The sequence below is a fragment of the Leucoraja erinacea genome, chromosome 6 (genome assembly GCF_028641065.1).
Source record: "Leucoraja erinacea ecotype New England chromosome 6, Leri_hhj_1, whole genome shotgun sequence".
NCBI lineage: Eukaryota > Metazoa > Chordata > Chondrichthyes > Rajiformes > Rajidae > Leucoraja > Leucoraja erinaceus.
Genome location: NC_073382.1, coordinates 84,723,226 through 84,739,944, shown reverse-complemented (window position 1 = coordinate 84,739,944; position 16,719 = coordinate 84,723,226). Strand labels below are relative to the sequence as shown.

The 16,719-nt window shown below is 46.8% G+C and overlaps 1 protein-coding gene across 2 annotated transcripts in view; it reads left to right on the top strand.

The window, feature by feature from the left end:
- Positions 1-16,719, top strand: part of LOC129698375 (FRAS1-related extracellular matrix protein 2-like) — a 125,074-nt gene that overhangs the window by 58,810 nt on the left and 49,545 nt on the right. The window lies entirely within an intron of this gene.

The window sequence follows — 16,719 nt, the reverse complement described above, 5'->3', positions numbered from 1 at the left end:
ACATTTTCCCCTCTCACCTTAAAGCTAGGACAACTTTTAAAAACTCAACTAATTATACATAAACAAATTCCCCGACAAGAATTAAAAGAATTAAAACTATGGTAATATGAGTGATCGTTAATGCAGGGAATGGTGAGATGTGGATCACGTATCGACAAAGGAAATTAGTTTGTCTTGGCATCATGGTATTGTGGGCCAAAGGGCCTGTTCCTGTGCCTACTATTCTGTGTTCTTAATGGTAGAAGATAGGTTGTGGTTCATCTATTCATTTTTATCCACTGGTGTCAATAGAATTTTTAAAGGAAATATGAGTGATATGTTTTTTCTACACAGGGGGCGGTGTAGGGGCCTGGGACTTACTGCTAGGGTCGGTGGTGGAGGCAGATACGTTAAACTGCGTTTAATTGGCTTTGAGATATGCGGGGAATGGAGGGATATGGATCACACACAGGCAGAGGAGATTAATTTAACTTGGCATCACGTATAGCATGACATTGTAGGCCAAAGGGCCTGCTTCTGTGCTGTACTAATGTTCTAATTGCATAGAGTACAGCATGTGTGATAAATACAATGCACTTGGTTGGAGTTGTACAGAGAGGTGAATACCCATTATCTGTGGACTGCTATTTATATATTTAGGAGGGTGGTGGGTATATGGAACAAGCTGCCAGAGGAGGTAGTTGAGGCAGGTGCTCTATCACAGCATTCAAAAGACATTTGGACAGGTACATGGATAGGAAAGGTTCAGAGGGATATGGGCAATTGTAGCCCAACATTCCAACTTGGTCAGCTTGGGCAAGATGGGCAGAAGGGACTTGGCTCTGTGTCGATCTCCTCTCTGACTCTGGGCATAAGTGACACCATTCATTTTGGTGCAGTTATTCAGAAAATCTGCAAGTGTTTTCTGCAAACTTTATAGAATGTAGATGACAAGCACAGAGTTATACAGCACGGAAACAGGCCCTTCGGCCCAACTTGTCCATGCCGACCAAGATGCCCCATCTACACTAGTCCCACCTGCCTGCCTTTGCCCCATATGCCTCTAAACCTATCCTATCCATGTACCTGTCTAAATGTCTTCTAAATGTTGTTATAGTCCCTGCCTCAACCACCTCCTCTGGCAGCTCGTTCCACACACCCACCACCCTCTGTGTGAAAAAAGTTGCCCAGGTTCCTATTGAATCTTTTCTTTCTCACCTTAAACCTATGGCCTCTGGGTCCTGAGTCCCCTGTTCTGGGTGTGCAATCACCTGACTACGGGCGCTGTCTGGATACAGTTTGCACACTGTTCTGACTGCGTGTTCACTCTGTCTCTTCTCTAAATTTGTAACACTGGGAAAGGCTGTCACTTTTTCAAAAAAAATATTTACAGATGACTGAGACTAACCCAGCCCAATCCACAGGCTGCCTCTTGCAGATGACTTTATACGTTTCACTTCATAAAGTTTCATTTGGTAAGTTTATCTTGTAAAGTCATGTTTCACGTAGATTGGGAATGGATTTCCACCTGTAAAAATGAACCAGCTATCTATCCACCTCCATTTCGGTGTCTTTGTTTCTGAAGAGTGCCTTCAAAACCTGCCATGAATTTGTAGGAAGGAACTGTAGATGCTGGTTTATACTGAAGATAGAATGGATGCGGAGAGGATGTTTCCACTAGTGGGAAAGTCTAGGACCAGAGGTCAAAGCCTCAGAATTAAAGGATGTTCTTTTAGGAAGGAGATGAGGAGGCATTTCTTTACTCAGAGGGTTGGTGAATCTGTGGAATTCTTTGCCAGTGGATATATTTAAAGCAGAGATAGATAGATTCTTGATTATTACGGGTGTCAGATTCAGATTCAGATTCAGATTCAATTTAATTGTCATTGTCAGTGTACAGTACAGAGACAACGAAATAGATCAGCCCTGATTGAATGGCAGAGTAGACTTTATGGGCCGAATGGCCTAATTCACCTCCTATGTCTTATGATCTTATGATAGACATAAAATTCTGGAACTCAGCGGGACAGGCAGCATCTCGAGCTGGAAGGGATGGGTGATGTTTTAGGTCGAGACCTTTCTTCTTGACTACTTAAATTTCCTGACTACTGCATCGAACATGATTGTAGCATTAAAATGACATTGTACTCAAACCCAGATATCCTGTTGTGCATGTAATAGGTAACATTTAAAGCTGGACTTTTATATTATCCCAGGGAGCAGTTAAATGAATTGCCAGGGAATAGAAAGTAATTTGAAATGGAAGACCTGGTTGCAGAATTGTTTTGAGAGATTGAGGACCAGAGGACATAGGTTTAAGGAGAAAAGATGTAAAAGGAATCTGAGGGTAACTTTTTCGCACAAAGGGTGGTGGGCGTATATGGAACAAGCTGCCAGAGAAGGTAGTTGAGGCTGGGACTATTGCAACGTTTAAGGAACAGTTAGACTGGTACATGGATGGGACAGGTTAGGAGGGATATGGACCAAAAGCAGGCAGGTGGGACTAGTGTAGCTGGGACGTGTTGGCTGGTGTGGGCAAGTTGGGCCAAAGGGCCTGTTTTCACGCTGTATCACTCTATGACTCTATGAGATATAAAGATGGGAAGACACCAGCTAAAATGAATAGCTTACTTTTTGGAAATATAAGAAACTGATGCATAACTAAACAATGGTACACAAAAATGCTGGAGGAACTCAGCGGGTGAAGCAGCATCTATGGAGCGAAGGAAATAGGCGACGTTTCGGGTCGAGACCCTTCTTCAGAGTGATGTGGGGGTGGGGGGGTGGGAAGAAGAAAGGAAGAGGCGGAGACAGTGGGCTGCTCTTCCTTTCTTCTTCCCGCCCAACCCCACATCAGTCTGAAGAAGGGTCTCGACCCGAAACGTCGCCTATTTCCTTCGCTCCATAGATGCTGCCTCACTCGCTGAGTTTCTCCAGCATTTTTGTCTACCAAAGCTTTTCCAGCACCTGCTGTTCCTTCTTAAATGTAACTACACAACTATACTTTCCCAATGTATCTTACCAATTGTCAGTCTTGTAGTCACACCTAAGACTAATATTGGGGAAATCTAGTCAAAGAGTGGCACGGTGGCGCAGCGGTAGACTTGCTGCCTCACAACGCCAGTGACCCGGGTTCCATCCTGACCACGGGTGCTGTCTCTACATAGTTTGTACCTTCTCCCTGTGACCGCGTGGGTTTTCTCCGGATGCTCCGGTTTCCACCCTCACTCCAAAGTGGTGCAGGTTTGTTGGTTAATTGGCTAGTTCAAGTGTGAGATAGTGCTAGTGTGAATGGATGATCATTGGTCAGCATGGACCTGATGGGCCGAGAGGCCTGTTTCCACACTTTATCTCTGAAAACAATAAAAGAACGAAAACTAATTGATTCTGGCAATAAGCTTGAGATCTAGGTCTCTGTTGATAATTTTTTATTCAGAAAATCGTCTGAATATTTTATTCCGAAGATCAATGAATGAACCAATGAAACTCCATGCCGACATTGAAATGTTAAAAAAAAAGCAATTTAGATTAAAGATGTTGGAGTAACTCAGTGAGTCAGACAGCATCTCTGGAGAACATGGATAGGTGACGTTTTAGGTTGGGATCGTGAATGATGGTTCAGATGGTGGGAGAAAGTTTGAACATGTTGTTCTCCATGTTCTCCAGAGATGCTGCCTGACTTTATGTTTAAGAGATACAGCATGGAAACGGGCCAATCGGCCCACTGAGTCCACACCAACCATTGCAAATTTGCAGATGACACAAAGCTGGGTGGCAGTGTGAACTGTGAGGATGATGCTATGAGAATGCAGGGTGACTTGGACTGGTTGGGGGAGTGGGCAGATGCATGGCAGATGAAGTTTAATGCGGATAAATGTGAGGTTATCTACTTTGGTAGCAAGAACAGGAAGGCAAATTACTATCTAAATGTCGTCAAGTTGAGAAAAGGGGAAGTACAACGGGATCTGGGGGTCCTTGTTCATCAGTCTATGAAAGTAACCATGCAGGTACAGCAGGCAGTGAAGAAAGCTTTATAACAAGAGGAGTTGAATATAGGAGCAAAGAGGTCCTTCTACAGTTGGACAGAGCCCTAGTGAGACCACACCTTGAGTATTGTGTGCAGTTTTGGTCCCTTAATTTGAGGAAGGAATTTCTTGCTATTGAGGGAGTGCAGCGTAGGTTTACAAGGTTAATTCCCGGGATGGCGGGACTGTCATATGCTGAGAGAATGGAGCAGCTGGGCTTGTACACTCTGGAGTTTAGAAGGACGAGAGGGTATCTCATTGAAACATATAAGATTATTAAGGGTTTGGACATGCTAGAGGCAGGAAACATGTTCCCGATGTTGGGGGAGTCCAGAATCAGGGGCCACAGTTTAAGAAGAAGGAGTAAGCCATTTAGAATGGAGACGAGGAAACACACATTTTTTCACAGAGAGTTGTGATTCTGTGGAATTCTCTGCCTCAGAGGGCAGTGGAGGCCGGTTCTCTGGATGCTTTCAAGAGAGAGCTGGATAGGGCTCTTATAAATAGAGGAGTCAGGGGATATGGGGTGAAGGCAGGAACGGGGTACTGATTGGGGATGATCGAAGGGCCAAATGGCCTCCTCCTGCACCTATTGTCTATTGTCACCCGTTCACACTAGTTCTATGTTATCTCACTTTCTTATCCACTCCCTACACACTCGGGGCAATTTACCGAGGGCCAACTAACCTGCAAACACGCACGTCTTTGGGATGTGAGAGCAAACCATAGTACCCGGGGTGAAACCCATGCAGTCACCGAGAGAATTCAAACTGCACACAGACGGCACCTGAGGCCAGGATCGAACCCGGGTCTCTGACGCTGCGAGGCCGCGCCTCTGCCCGCTGCGCCACCACACCGTTAATGTTTTTCGGGAGCTGAGATTGTCTCCAGTAGACACAGTTGTGTCCGGCCTTTCGTTGCATTGTGTTGCATTGTTGCATGCTGGAATGTAGAGTGTGATCATCGTCAGTCTGAGCACTGCAGATGTTTTCCATTAAGGACTCCATAAAATAAGAGATTTGAGACCTTAATACCTTCTCACGAGTGTCACAGTACAATCTCGGCTCAGAAATAAGCACTGGTGTGGTGTATCCTGTGACATTCCCACATGGGCACTAATAGCAATATCCGGAATCACATTGTACTTCAGAGGAGAAGACGGGGATGTAATTCGGGCCCAGTTTAAGGGCCAGATGTTTCAGTTCAAGCCCCCTCATTCTCACCCATGAAGTCATTCACCCAAATTATTCATTGCCGTCTTAATGTAGGGATAGGATTAGTCATTGACTTTTATTAACGATCTTTCCCCCGCCTCTTTTCTCCACTTTGAGGTCGCTTTGTAACGATGGATTGTGTTGCAAATCAGTCCAATTAATAACATCATTAAATAGCTGTTCCACTAGAATCTATGGGTCGAATCCTCCCCCTACAAACAATCTCTTTAGAACAGCAAAAAATCAGGCCTTTCAGCCCACAAGGTCTGAAGAAGGGTCTCGACCCGAAATGATCACCCATTCCTTCTCTCCAGAGATGCTGCCTGTCCCGCTGTGTTACTCCAGCATTTTGTGGTCCTCCAGAGATGCTGCCTCACCCGCTGTGTTACTCCAGCATTTTGTGTCTACCTTCGATTTAAACAAGGGTCTGCAGTTCTTTCTGGCACATGCTGCCTGTCCTGCTGAGTTACTCCGGCATTTTGTGTCCATCAACTTTGGTTTATTGTCACGTGTACTGAGCTGCCGTGAAAAGCTCTTGTTGTGTGCGAACCATTCAGCGACAAGACTACACTCGATTGCAGTCGACCCGTCCACAGTGTGCAGATACATGTCAAAGGAATACATGTCAACGTTTAGTGCAAGATTAAGTCCAGTAAAGTCTGATTAAAGACAGTCTGAGGGTCTCCTACGAGGTAGAGGAGAGGTCAGGACCACTATTTAGTTGGTGAGAGGATGGTTCCGTTGCATAACAGCTGGGAAGAAACTGTCCCTGGAGTTGTGTGCTTTCACAATTTTTAGGGCCCAGTTTAAGGGCTAGATGCTTTAGTTCCAGCCCCCTCATTCCCACCATGAAGTTTGCCAAAATTATCCATTGCCATCTTAATATAAGAATAGGATTTTTATTAACTATCTTTTCCCGGCCTCTTTCCTCCACATTTGAGTCTGTTTTCTAACCCTTACAAGATTGCAGTCCAATTAATAACTCCGAATTCAAAAGCTGTTCAGCTAGAATCCACAGGTTTAATCCCCCCCCACACACACACACACACACATAGTCTCCTACACAGAACATGAAATGTAGAAGATGGAACAGCACATAAAACAAAGAACAGCACAGGGACAGGCCCACAATGTCCGTGCTGAACATGATGCCAAGTTAAACTAACCTCATCTGCCTGCACGTAATCCATATCCCTCCGTTCCTTGCACCTGTCCAAATGTCTTATAAATGCTGTGATAGTCCCTGCCTCAACTACCTCCTCTGGCAGCTCGTTCCACACACCCACCACCCTGTGTGGAAAATGTTGTCCCTCAGATTACTATTAAATCTTTCCTCTCTCACCTTAAACCTATGCCCTCTGGTTCTTGATTCGCCCCCATCCTGGACAAAGGACTTTGCATTCACTCTCTCTGCTCCTGCCTAATTATCTAATTGTGGCTGATGAAGTGCCAGGTGAATGGACAGGAAAGGTTGAGAGGGATGTGGGCGGGTAGGTGGGACTAGTGTAGACGGGGCATGTTGGGCCGACATGGGCAAGTTGGGCTGAAGGGGATGCTTCCGCGCTGTATGACCCTAATGGTGGGCCCAGGAACACTTTCAAAGCCAGTGGTTAATGCCCCTGTCCCACTTAGGAAACCTGAACGGAAACTCTGTAGACTTTGCGTACCACCCAAGGTTTCCGTGCGGTTCCTGGAGGTTCCCAGAGGCTTTTGTCAGTCTCCCCGCCTGCTTCCACTACCTGCAACCTCCGGCAACCACCTGCAACCTCTGGGAACCGCACGGAAACCTTGGGTGGGGCACAAAGTCTCCAGAGGTTTCCGTTCAGGTTTCCTAAGTGGGACGGGGGCACAACTAATCCCTGTGTCTTTACATCCGAGTTGCTCCGTGCTGTTGAGATGGAGATTTACTGAGATGAAATTGGACCTCCTCTGCAGAACTCCCACTACTTTTGGACAGGGGTAATGAATTTGGGGGTTGCACAAGATTTAGGACAACTCCCCAGGAGACCACGATCTGTGCAAGTCTGTTCCTTGTTTCCACTTTGAAACTTTCATCCGTTTTGCACGTTTTTTAATCTTCCCTCGTCACTCAACAAAAGCATGTGCCGTCCGTCCACTGTGTGTGTGTGTGTATTGCCAGACTGATCTATTGGGGGATCCCTGCACCAACTCCTGGGGCTTTGCCAAAGAGAGCTCACACACAAACTGGAGCAACAGCACCTCATACTGCGTTTGGGTAGCTCGCAAACCCCACAGTATCATGGAATTCTCCTTGTGACCGCGTGGGTTTTCCCCGGGTGCTCCGGTTTCTTCCCAAGTCCTAAAGACATGCGGGTTTGTACGTTAATTGCCCCTAGTGTGCAGGGAATGGATGTGAAATAATACAGAACTAGTGTGAACGGGTGATCAATGATCGGCCTGGACTTGATGGGCTGAAGGGCCTGTGTCCTAGCTGTATCAATCGATTGATCAATCCATCATAGTCATACAGTGAGGAAACAGGCCCTTCGGCCCAAGTTGGCCGTGCCGATCAATATGTCCCATCCACATTAGTCCCAATTCTTCTAATTGTTTTTTTTTTGCTTACTGGTGAGCACCTGGAACGCGCTGCCAGGGCTGGTGATGGAGGCAGATGCAATCGTGGTATTTAAGAGACTTTTGGATAGGCACATGGATATGCAGGGAATGGAGGGATAAGGATCATGTGAAGGCGGAGGAGATTAGTTTAACTTGGCATCATGTTCGGCTGTCCTTTTCTACAGACACAAAATGCTGAAGTAACTCAGCGGGTCAGGCAGCATCTCTGGAGAGAAGGAACCGATAACGTTTCGGGTTGGAACCTACTTCAGACTGCTTAATGTCTCAAGAGGGTTCCCACCCAAAACGTCACCTGTTCCTTCTCTCCAGAGATGCTGCCTGTCCCGCTGAGTTACTCCGGCATGTTGTGTTGTATCTATCTTCTGTATAAACCAGCATCTGCAGTTCCTTCCGACACATTGCACTGTTCTTTGTTCGTTACTGTGCTGCAGAATTGTACATATAATTCATGTGTAGGAAGGAACTGCAGATGTTGGTTTACACTGAAGATAGACACAAAATGCTGGAGTAATTCAGCGGGGCAGACAACATTTCTGAAGAAAAGGAATAGGTGACTTTTTGAGTCGAGACCTTTCTTCAGACTGAGGGGCGGGAGAGAGGGAAACTGGAGGTATGAAAAGGTACAGAACAAATCAGAGCCGGCACCGATGGCCAAGGAGCCCACAATGGTCTATTGTGGGCTTATGTGTAATTCATATTTAGTGTGTGTGTTGTCCGAGTCTATATGCCTGTGAAGCTACTAGAAGCAAAATGGTATAAATGACAATAAACTCAACTTGGCACGAGTTACGTGAAAGATTAAAAAATAAATTGCAGGTTAATTTTATACGCCGTTCTGCATGAGGAATAACGTCCTTTTTTCTGGGCATTGATTAGAAATGGTAATTTTGGTTCATTTTGCCTGTAAATGTTGCCTGACCTGCTGAGAATTAGTAACTATTGTAGGGCGGCACAGTGGTGCAGCGGTAGAGTTGCTGCCTCACAGCGCCAGAGAACCCTGGTTCAATCCTAACTACGGGTGCTGTCTGTATGAAGTTTGTGCGTTCTCCCCGTGACCTGCGTGGCTTTTCGCCCCGGTGCTCCGGTTTCCTCCCGCACTCCAACGACACGCAGGTTTGTAGATTAAAGGGCCTGTCCCACTTGGGAATTATTTGCAAGTCATTTAGATCAGATTCAATTTTAATTGTCATTGTCAGTGTACAGTGCAGAGACAACGAAATGCATTTAGCATCTCCCTGGAAGAGCGACATAGCAAATGATTTGAATAAATAATAATAAGTGTCCGGGGGGGGGGGGGTGGTGATTGGCAGTCACCGAGGTACGTTGTTGAGTAGAGTGACAGCCGCCGGGAAGAAGCTGTTCCTCGACCTTGGTTCGGCAACGGAGAGACCTGTAGCGCCTCCCGGATGGTAGGAGGGTAAACAGTCCATGGTTGGGGTGAGAGCAGTCCTTGGCGGTGCTGAGCGCCCTCCGCAGACAACGCTTGCTTTGGACAGACTCAATGGAGGGGAGCGAGGAACCGGTGATGCGTTGGGCAATTTTCACCACCCTCTGCAATGCCTTCCGGTCGGAGACAGAGCAGTTGCCATACCATACTGTGATGCAGTTGGTAAGGATGCTCTCGATGGTGCAGCGATAGAAGTTCACCAGGATCTGAGGAGACAGATGGACCTTCTTCAGTCTCCTCAGGAAGAAGAGACGCTGGTGAGCCTTCTTGATCAGAGTAGAGGTATTGTGGGTCCAAGAGAGGTCATCGGAGATGTTGACTCCCAGGAACCTGAAGCTAGAAACACGTTCCACCTCCGTCCCGTTAATGTGGATGGGGATGTGCGTGCCGCCTCTGGACTTCCTGAAGTCTACAATGAGCTCCTTGGTCTTCTTGGAGTTAAGGGCCAGGTTGTTGTCAGCGCACCATGCTGCTAAGTGCTGGACCTCCTCCCTGTAGGCCGACTCATTGTTGTTGTTAAGTTAATTTACGCGGCAGGCCGGTAGTGACTGTCGCGCGAAAATCGGCCAGCAGTACGACAGTCGTGCGGCAAGTGTTCTTGCGGGCTCTGCTTCTTTTGGGAACCATTTGTGATGTCGTTCGCACTTAGTCCGATCTCTGTGGCAAGGATATTCCCAGAGAAAAGTTTTCAAAACTACGCGCGCTTTATACCCTGGTGGTCACGTGGTTCGGCGCTCAAATGGCGCGCCGACAGCGTACGGGCGGCGCATGGTTATGGCGTTGATGCACGGTGACGTATAATAAATGATCATAGGCAATGTTTGTGCATCACCGTGTGTAACCATGCGTCACCACGCTCTACACGTACGCCGTCAATATGTCTGCATACGCCATCAGTACGTCAGCGGCGCAAGGGATACGTCACGCAGGTGGCGTGCGAGGATTTTGAGCAATCCAAAATCCTGGGCGCCGTGCATTACCCCGCGTCACTGCATATGCCACCACGCCACTAATTTTTAGGATGTTGCATAATGGCGCACAAATGACGGTCAAACGGGACAGGCCCTTTATTGGCTTCTAGAAGTTATTAATTGTGGCTGGTGTGTAGGATAGTGCTAGCAGTGTACGGGTGATCGCTGGCTGACCAGCGGTTTTGGTGGACCAGGTTAGCACGCTGCATCTCTAAAGTCTAAAGTCCATGGATTTTAAATGTGGATTAGCCAGCGACTCCAGTAGTTTAGCTGTTGTGTTTGGGGAGCGATGGACTAATGTAATCCTCTGGCAAAGCGGAGTTAATTATCAGGAGATAATTGGATCTGGAAGCAGAGAGAGAGCAGGGCGACGCTAGCTTGAATCTCATTTTTCCATCACACATTCCTGTGTCCACATTGATAAAGCAAGCTGGCTGTCAAACGCTCTCACACTGTAATTAACCCTCATGTTCGTGGCACCCTGCAGTCTTGCGCTGGGGGCAGGCTGTAATTATAGTCTGACAGGTCTGACATTAGCTGCACAATCATTGCGAATGGGGGAGTTTCGGAAGGAATGGTTGATGGGGACTGTAAACAGATACAAAGATGGTGCAAGTGGAGAACGTTTACCGCTGAGCAATCACAAGGAAACATAGAAACATAGAAATTAGGTGCAGGAGTAGCCCTTCGAGCCTGCCTGCGCCATTCAATATGATCATGGCTGATCATCCAACTCAGTATCCCGTACCTGCCTTCTCTCCATACCCCCTGATCCCCTTAGCCACAAGGGCCACATCTAACTCCCTCTTAAATATAGCCAATGAACTGGCCTCAACTACCCTCTGTGGCAGAGAGTTCCAGAGATTCACCACTCTCTGTGTGAAAAAAGTTCTTCTCATCTCGGTTTTAAAGGATTCTCCCCCTTATCCTTAAGCTGTGACCCCTTGTCCTGGACTTCCCTAACATCGGGAACAATCTTCCTGCATCTAGCCTGTCCAACCCCTTAAGAATTTTGTAAGTTTCTATAATATCCCCTCTCAATCTCCTAAATTCTAGAGAGTATAAACCAAGTCTATCCAGTCTTTCTTCATAAGACAGTCCTGACATCCCTGGAATCAGTCTGGTGAACCGTCTCTGCACTCCCTCTATGGCAATAATGTCCTTCCTCAGATTTGGAGACCAAAACTGTACGCAATACTCCAGGTGTGGTCTCACCAAGACCCTGTACAACTGCAGTAGAACCTCCCTGCTCCTATACTCAAATCCTTTTGCAATGAAAGCTAACATACCATTCGTTTTCTTTACTGCCTGCTGCACCTGCATGCCTACCTTCAATGACTGGCGTACCATGACACCCAGGTCTCGCTGCATCTCCCCCTTTCCCAATCGGCCACCATTTAGATAATAGTCTGCTTTCCCGTTTTTGCCACCAAAATGGATAACCTCACATTTATCCACATTATACTGCATTATCCACATTATACTGCAATGTATTGCAGATGTTGAGCAAAGCAGGAAAACGAATTTCAGATGTTGAGCAAAGCAGGAAAACGTGCCCCGAATATCTCTTCGAAACATTGCCCCTCTCACCAGCTGTTATATCTTTGTGTACGGGTCACATTCACGTTCTAAAATGCAGAACAATAATGTTTTTTTTAAGTTATACATTTTGTGTTGTGATTTCAAGAAAAGAGTAAACCACCAAATTTACAGAAATTACAGAGGCCAAACTTACTTGAAAGTTTAATGAGGGAAATAAATCCACATTAGCAGCGCGTGCCATTTAAATATGATTTAATTAATAGCAAACACAGAGGCACGAGGAACTGCAGATGGTGGAATCTTGAGCAAATCACAAAGTGCCGGAGGAACTCAGCGGGTCAGACAGCATCTGTGGAGGGAATAGAAAGGTATCCTAAACCACAAATTGCACGATTTCTGAAGTGCGTTGATGGGAGGGGAGTTTAGCAACCGGGAGTTTAGCTCGCGTAGGCTTAGGCGGACTAAGCAGAAGTGTTCAGTGAAATGATCGCCAAGCCTGCGCTTGGTCTCGCCGACATATAGGAGTCCACACCTTCAACAGCGGATACAGTAGATGAGATTGGAGGAGGTGCAAGTGAACCTCTGCCTCACCTGAAAGGACTGTCGGGGTCCCTGGATGGAGTCAAGCGGGGAGTTGTAGAGACAGGTGTTGTATCTCCTGCCATTTCAGGGGAAGGTACCTGGGGAGGGGGTGGTTTGGGTGGGAAGGGAGATGCGGGAGATGCGGAAGGAACAGTCTCTACGGAAAGCAGAAAGTGGTGGAGATGGGAAGACGTGGCTAGTGGGTGGGATCCTGCTGGAGGTGGGGAGAATGTCGGAAGATGTCGGAAGATTATGTGTTGTATGTGACGGCTGCTAGGTTGGAAGGTGAGGACTAGGGGCAGTGCATTCACTCAATGAATGAATGAAGGAATGAATGGATACATGAAGGAATGAATGAATGAATGCATGCATGAATGAATGCATGAATGAATGAGAGAGATTATGTCCCCGTAGCGACTGGGAGGAGGGAGAGCAAGGGCGGAGCTGCGGGATATCGAGGAGACATATGTGAGGGCCTCATCTATGACTCTATATCCCTAAAGAATGAGGACATCTCAGATGTTCTAGTATGGAACACCTCATCTTGGGTGCAGATGCGACATTGACGGAGGAATTGGGAGTAGGGGATAGAGTCTTTGCAGGAGGCAGGTTGGGAAGAAGTGTAGTCTAGATATCTGTGGGAGTCAGTAGGTTTATAATAGACGTCAGTTTTTAGTCTATCTCCTGTGATGGAGACAGTGAGATCTAGAAAAGGGAGGGAGGTGTCGGAGATGGTCCAAGTGAATTTGAGTGCAGGATGGGACTTGGTGGTGAAGTTCATGAAGTCCATGAGTTCTGCATGGGTGCAGGAGGTAGCACCGATGCAGTCATCAATGTAACGGAGATAGAGTTCGGGGATGGGGCCAGTGTAGCCTGGAACAGGGATTGTTCAACGTACCCTACAAAGAGGCGGGCATAGCTGGGGCCCATGCGGGTGCCCATAGGAGAAAGTGGGAGGAGTTGAAGGAGAAGATGTTGAGAGTGGGGACCAGCTCCGCTAGGCAGGGGATAGTGTTGGTAGAGGGCAATTGGCTAGTTCTGGGGCCGAGGAAGAAATGGAGGGCTTTAAGACCTTCCTGGTGGGGGAAGGAGGAGTAGAGTGGCTGAACATCCATAGTAAAGATGAGGGAATGGGGGCCTGGAAAACGGAAGTCATTAAAGAGACGAAGGGCGTATGAGGTGTCTTGGACAGGTCGGGAGGGATTGGACCAGGGGGGATAGACTGGAGTCGAGGTATGTGGAAACAAATTCAGTGGGACAGGAGCAGTCTTTGGTGTAAACCAGCATCTGCAGTTCCTTCCTACACATATCATTTGAGGGTTGGATGTGAATCAGTATTGGAAAAATCATATAGATTCTCAGTATCCAGCCTTCAAGATTCAAGAGAGTTTATTGTCATGTGTCCTAGATAGGACAATGAAATTCTTGCTTTGCTTCAGCACAACAGAATATAGGAGGCATAAATAAATACAGAACAGAACAGTGTGACCATATACCAATGAATATATATATATATACACACACACACACATAAATAAATAGATAAAGTGCAATAGGCTATTTAATGATCAGAGTTTTGTTTGAGTTGAGTTTAATAGCCTGATGGCTGTGGGGAAGAGCTATTCCTGAACCTGGATGTTGCAGATTTCAGGCTCCTGTACCTTCTACCTGAAGGCAGCAGGGAGATCAGTGTGTGGCCAGGATGGTGTGGGTCCTTGATGATGCTGGCAGCCTTTTTGAGGCAGCGCCTGCGATAGACCTTAATCAACTAATTTGTTGAAAAGAGAGAAAATATTTGAAATTCCTTGGCAAATGATTAAACTGCTTTTCAAGGTTGAACAATCTGTTGAAAAATGTATTAAAACATTACCGTAAAATAGAAAATTGAAAAGATTTATTCTGAGTTAAGAAGGCTATGTTATGCATGCCTTAATTGATCTAGTTTAGTTTTAGTTTTAAAGATATAGCGTGGAAACAGGCCCTTCGTGCCACCAAGCCCATGCCATCCAACAATCACCTTGTTTGCTACCATTACCCAACACAATAGGGACAATTTACAATTTTACAGAATAAAACTCCAAACCTGCACGTCTTTGGATTGTGGGAGGAAACCGGAGCACCCGGAGAAAACCCACGTGGTCACATGGAGAAGGTACAAACTCCTTACAGACAGCACCCGTAGTCAGTATCGAACCCGGTTCTCTGGCGCTGTAAGGCTGCAACACTACCGCTGCGCTGTGAGACAGCAGCTCTAGTGTTTACCGCTGCGCCACTGTGAATGGATATTCTATTTTCACAGCCTGCCTTTAATTCAAACTGCCTTGGTGTTTGTGTTTTATTTTTATGCCCGAGTGGATTTCCAACAGAATAAATCCTGTCAACTGTGCATTGTGTTTATCTGTGACTTATTGGTGAGTTTCTCCCTGTTTCTGGTATCTGCGGAATGTTTCCATCGGCGCTGTCTCTCGATTTCTACTAGAGGCGACTTTAAATAGTGAGTTTCAACAGGTTCTCTGCATTAGAGCCCAGCCTGACACAATCCCCACCTGATTCCAATGCAAAGTGCACTTTGTAAAATAAATACAAATAGGGACAAGGAACTGCAGGTGCCACTTTGCAAAAAAAAGACACAAGGTGCCTGACCCGCTGAGTTCCAGCACTTTGTGTCTTTTTTTTCTTTTAAGTAAGTGGTTAATTATCGCCAGGGGTTTGTTTGTAGCCGAAAGGCATATTGTTCCTTGCAGGAGCATCCTCCTATAAGATCAGCATGGGCAAGTTGGGCCGAAGGGCCTGCTTCACTGTGGTGTGACTCTGTGACTCCGATGCTTCAGCTGTTGAAGGAGACTCAAGGAACTGCAGGTGCTGGATGCTTGAGCAAAACCCAAAGTGCTGGAGGAACTCAGCGGGTCAGGCAGCATCTGTGCAGGGAATGGATAGATGATGTTTCAGGTCGGGACCCTTCATTACACTGATTCAGTCTGAAAAGGGGTCCTGACTTGAAATGTTGTCTGTCCATTCTCTCCACAGCTGCTGTCTGACCTGTTGAGTTCCTCCAGCGCTTTGCATTACGCTGTTTAAGGGCCTGACTGCCTAATTTTATTAACACATTCTTAAGGGGCCTGTCCCTAATCTGCGAGTTTAGAAGAGTTTGCGCTCAACTCAAACTCGTAGCATGGTCGACACGTGGTCCTAGGAGGTCCTATGAGGTCACTGGAACTCTCCTTCATGCTCGAGGGAAGTTCCCGAATACTTGCGGCCTCAGCTAGGCCGTGGAGTAAAATCTGGTCGGCATAGTTCTTTTGAACGTAGTCCAGTGTAGTGGGGTCGCTATTTAGTTACAGGCAGTCGAGGGCAGCTGTAAGCAATCTCCTTTGCTGATGGGCATTTTGATTGGCTCATTGGAGTTTACAGGACCAAGGACTACCGACCGGTAGGTTAAATGCCCCCTAAAGTTTATTATACTTCTTAAACGTGTCTCCAGTCCTTCTCCCTCCCTTCTCCCCCCCTCTTCTACCCCCGTCTTCTAGCCCCGTCTTCTAGCCCCGTCTTCTAGCCCCGTCTTCTCCCCCCCTTCTTCTTCTTTCTCCCCCCCTCTTCTCTCCCCCTCTCTCCCCCCTCTCCCCTCCCCCCCTTCTCCCCCCTCTTCTTCCCCCCTTTCTGCCCCCCTCTTTCCCCCCTCTTCTCCCCCCTCTTCCCCCCCTTCCCCTATCAACCCCCTCACGTATCCACTCATCACTCGCCTATCTTTAACCTACCCCCACTGTTCTTCCAGCTTTCTCCCCCATCTACAATCAGCCTAAAGACGGCCCCAATCTGAAACATCACCTACCTATGTTCTCCAGAGATGATGCCTGACCCACTGAGTTACTCCAGCACTTTGTGTCTTACTTTGTAAGCCAGCATCTGCAGTTCCAGTGTCTAAATAACACCCTCTCTTGTTTGCCTCGTAAGTAGGAAATGGTGGGAACTAGGATGTGGACAATCTCATAGACTTGGATCACTGCCCAATCAATAGAGCACCCTCATAGCTTTCAATCAGCCTCTGCTGCGGGTACAAGTCTCTGACATTTCTAAGTAACATTATTCTTCTTCTTATCTTATCGAGTCCACACACAAGAATATAAGTTGTTCAGCCAGAGTTGAACACATTTCTCGGCATCTGCATACAATGGCGTCTGCCTTGTCGCTTCTTGTGCGTGGTTGTGGAAAGATTGATTGAAACAGGGCCGCAATGTCAACACTCTTTCCTTGACCCCCCGTAACATTATTGAAAGTTTGTCATGGAAACTTATTCTAAGAAATGCTTTCTTGAGATTTTCATCAATTGACCTCATATTCCATAAGACCGTAAGACAGAGGAG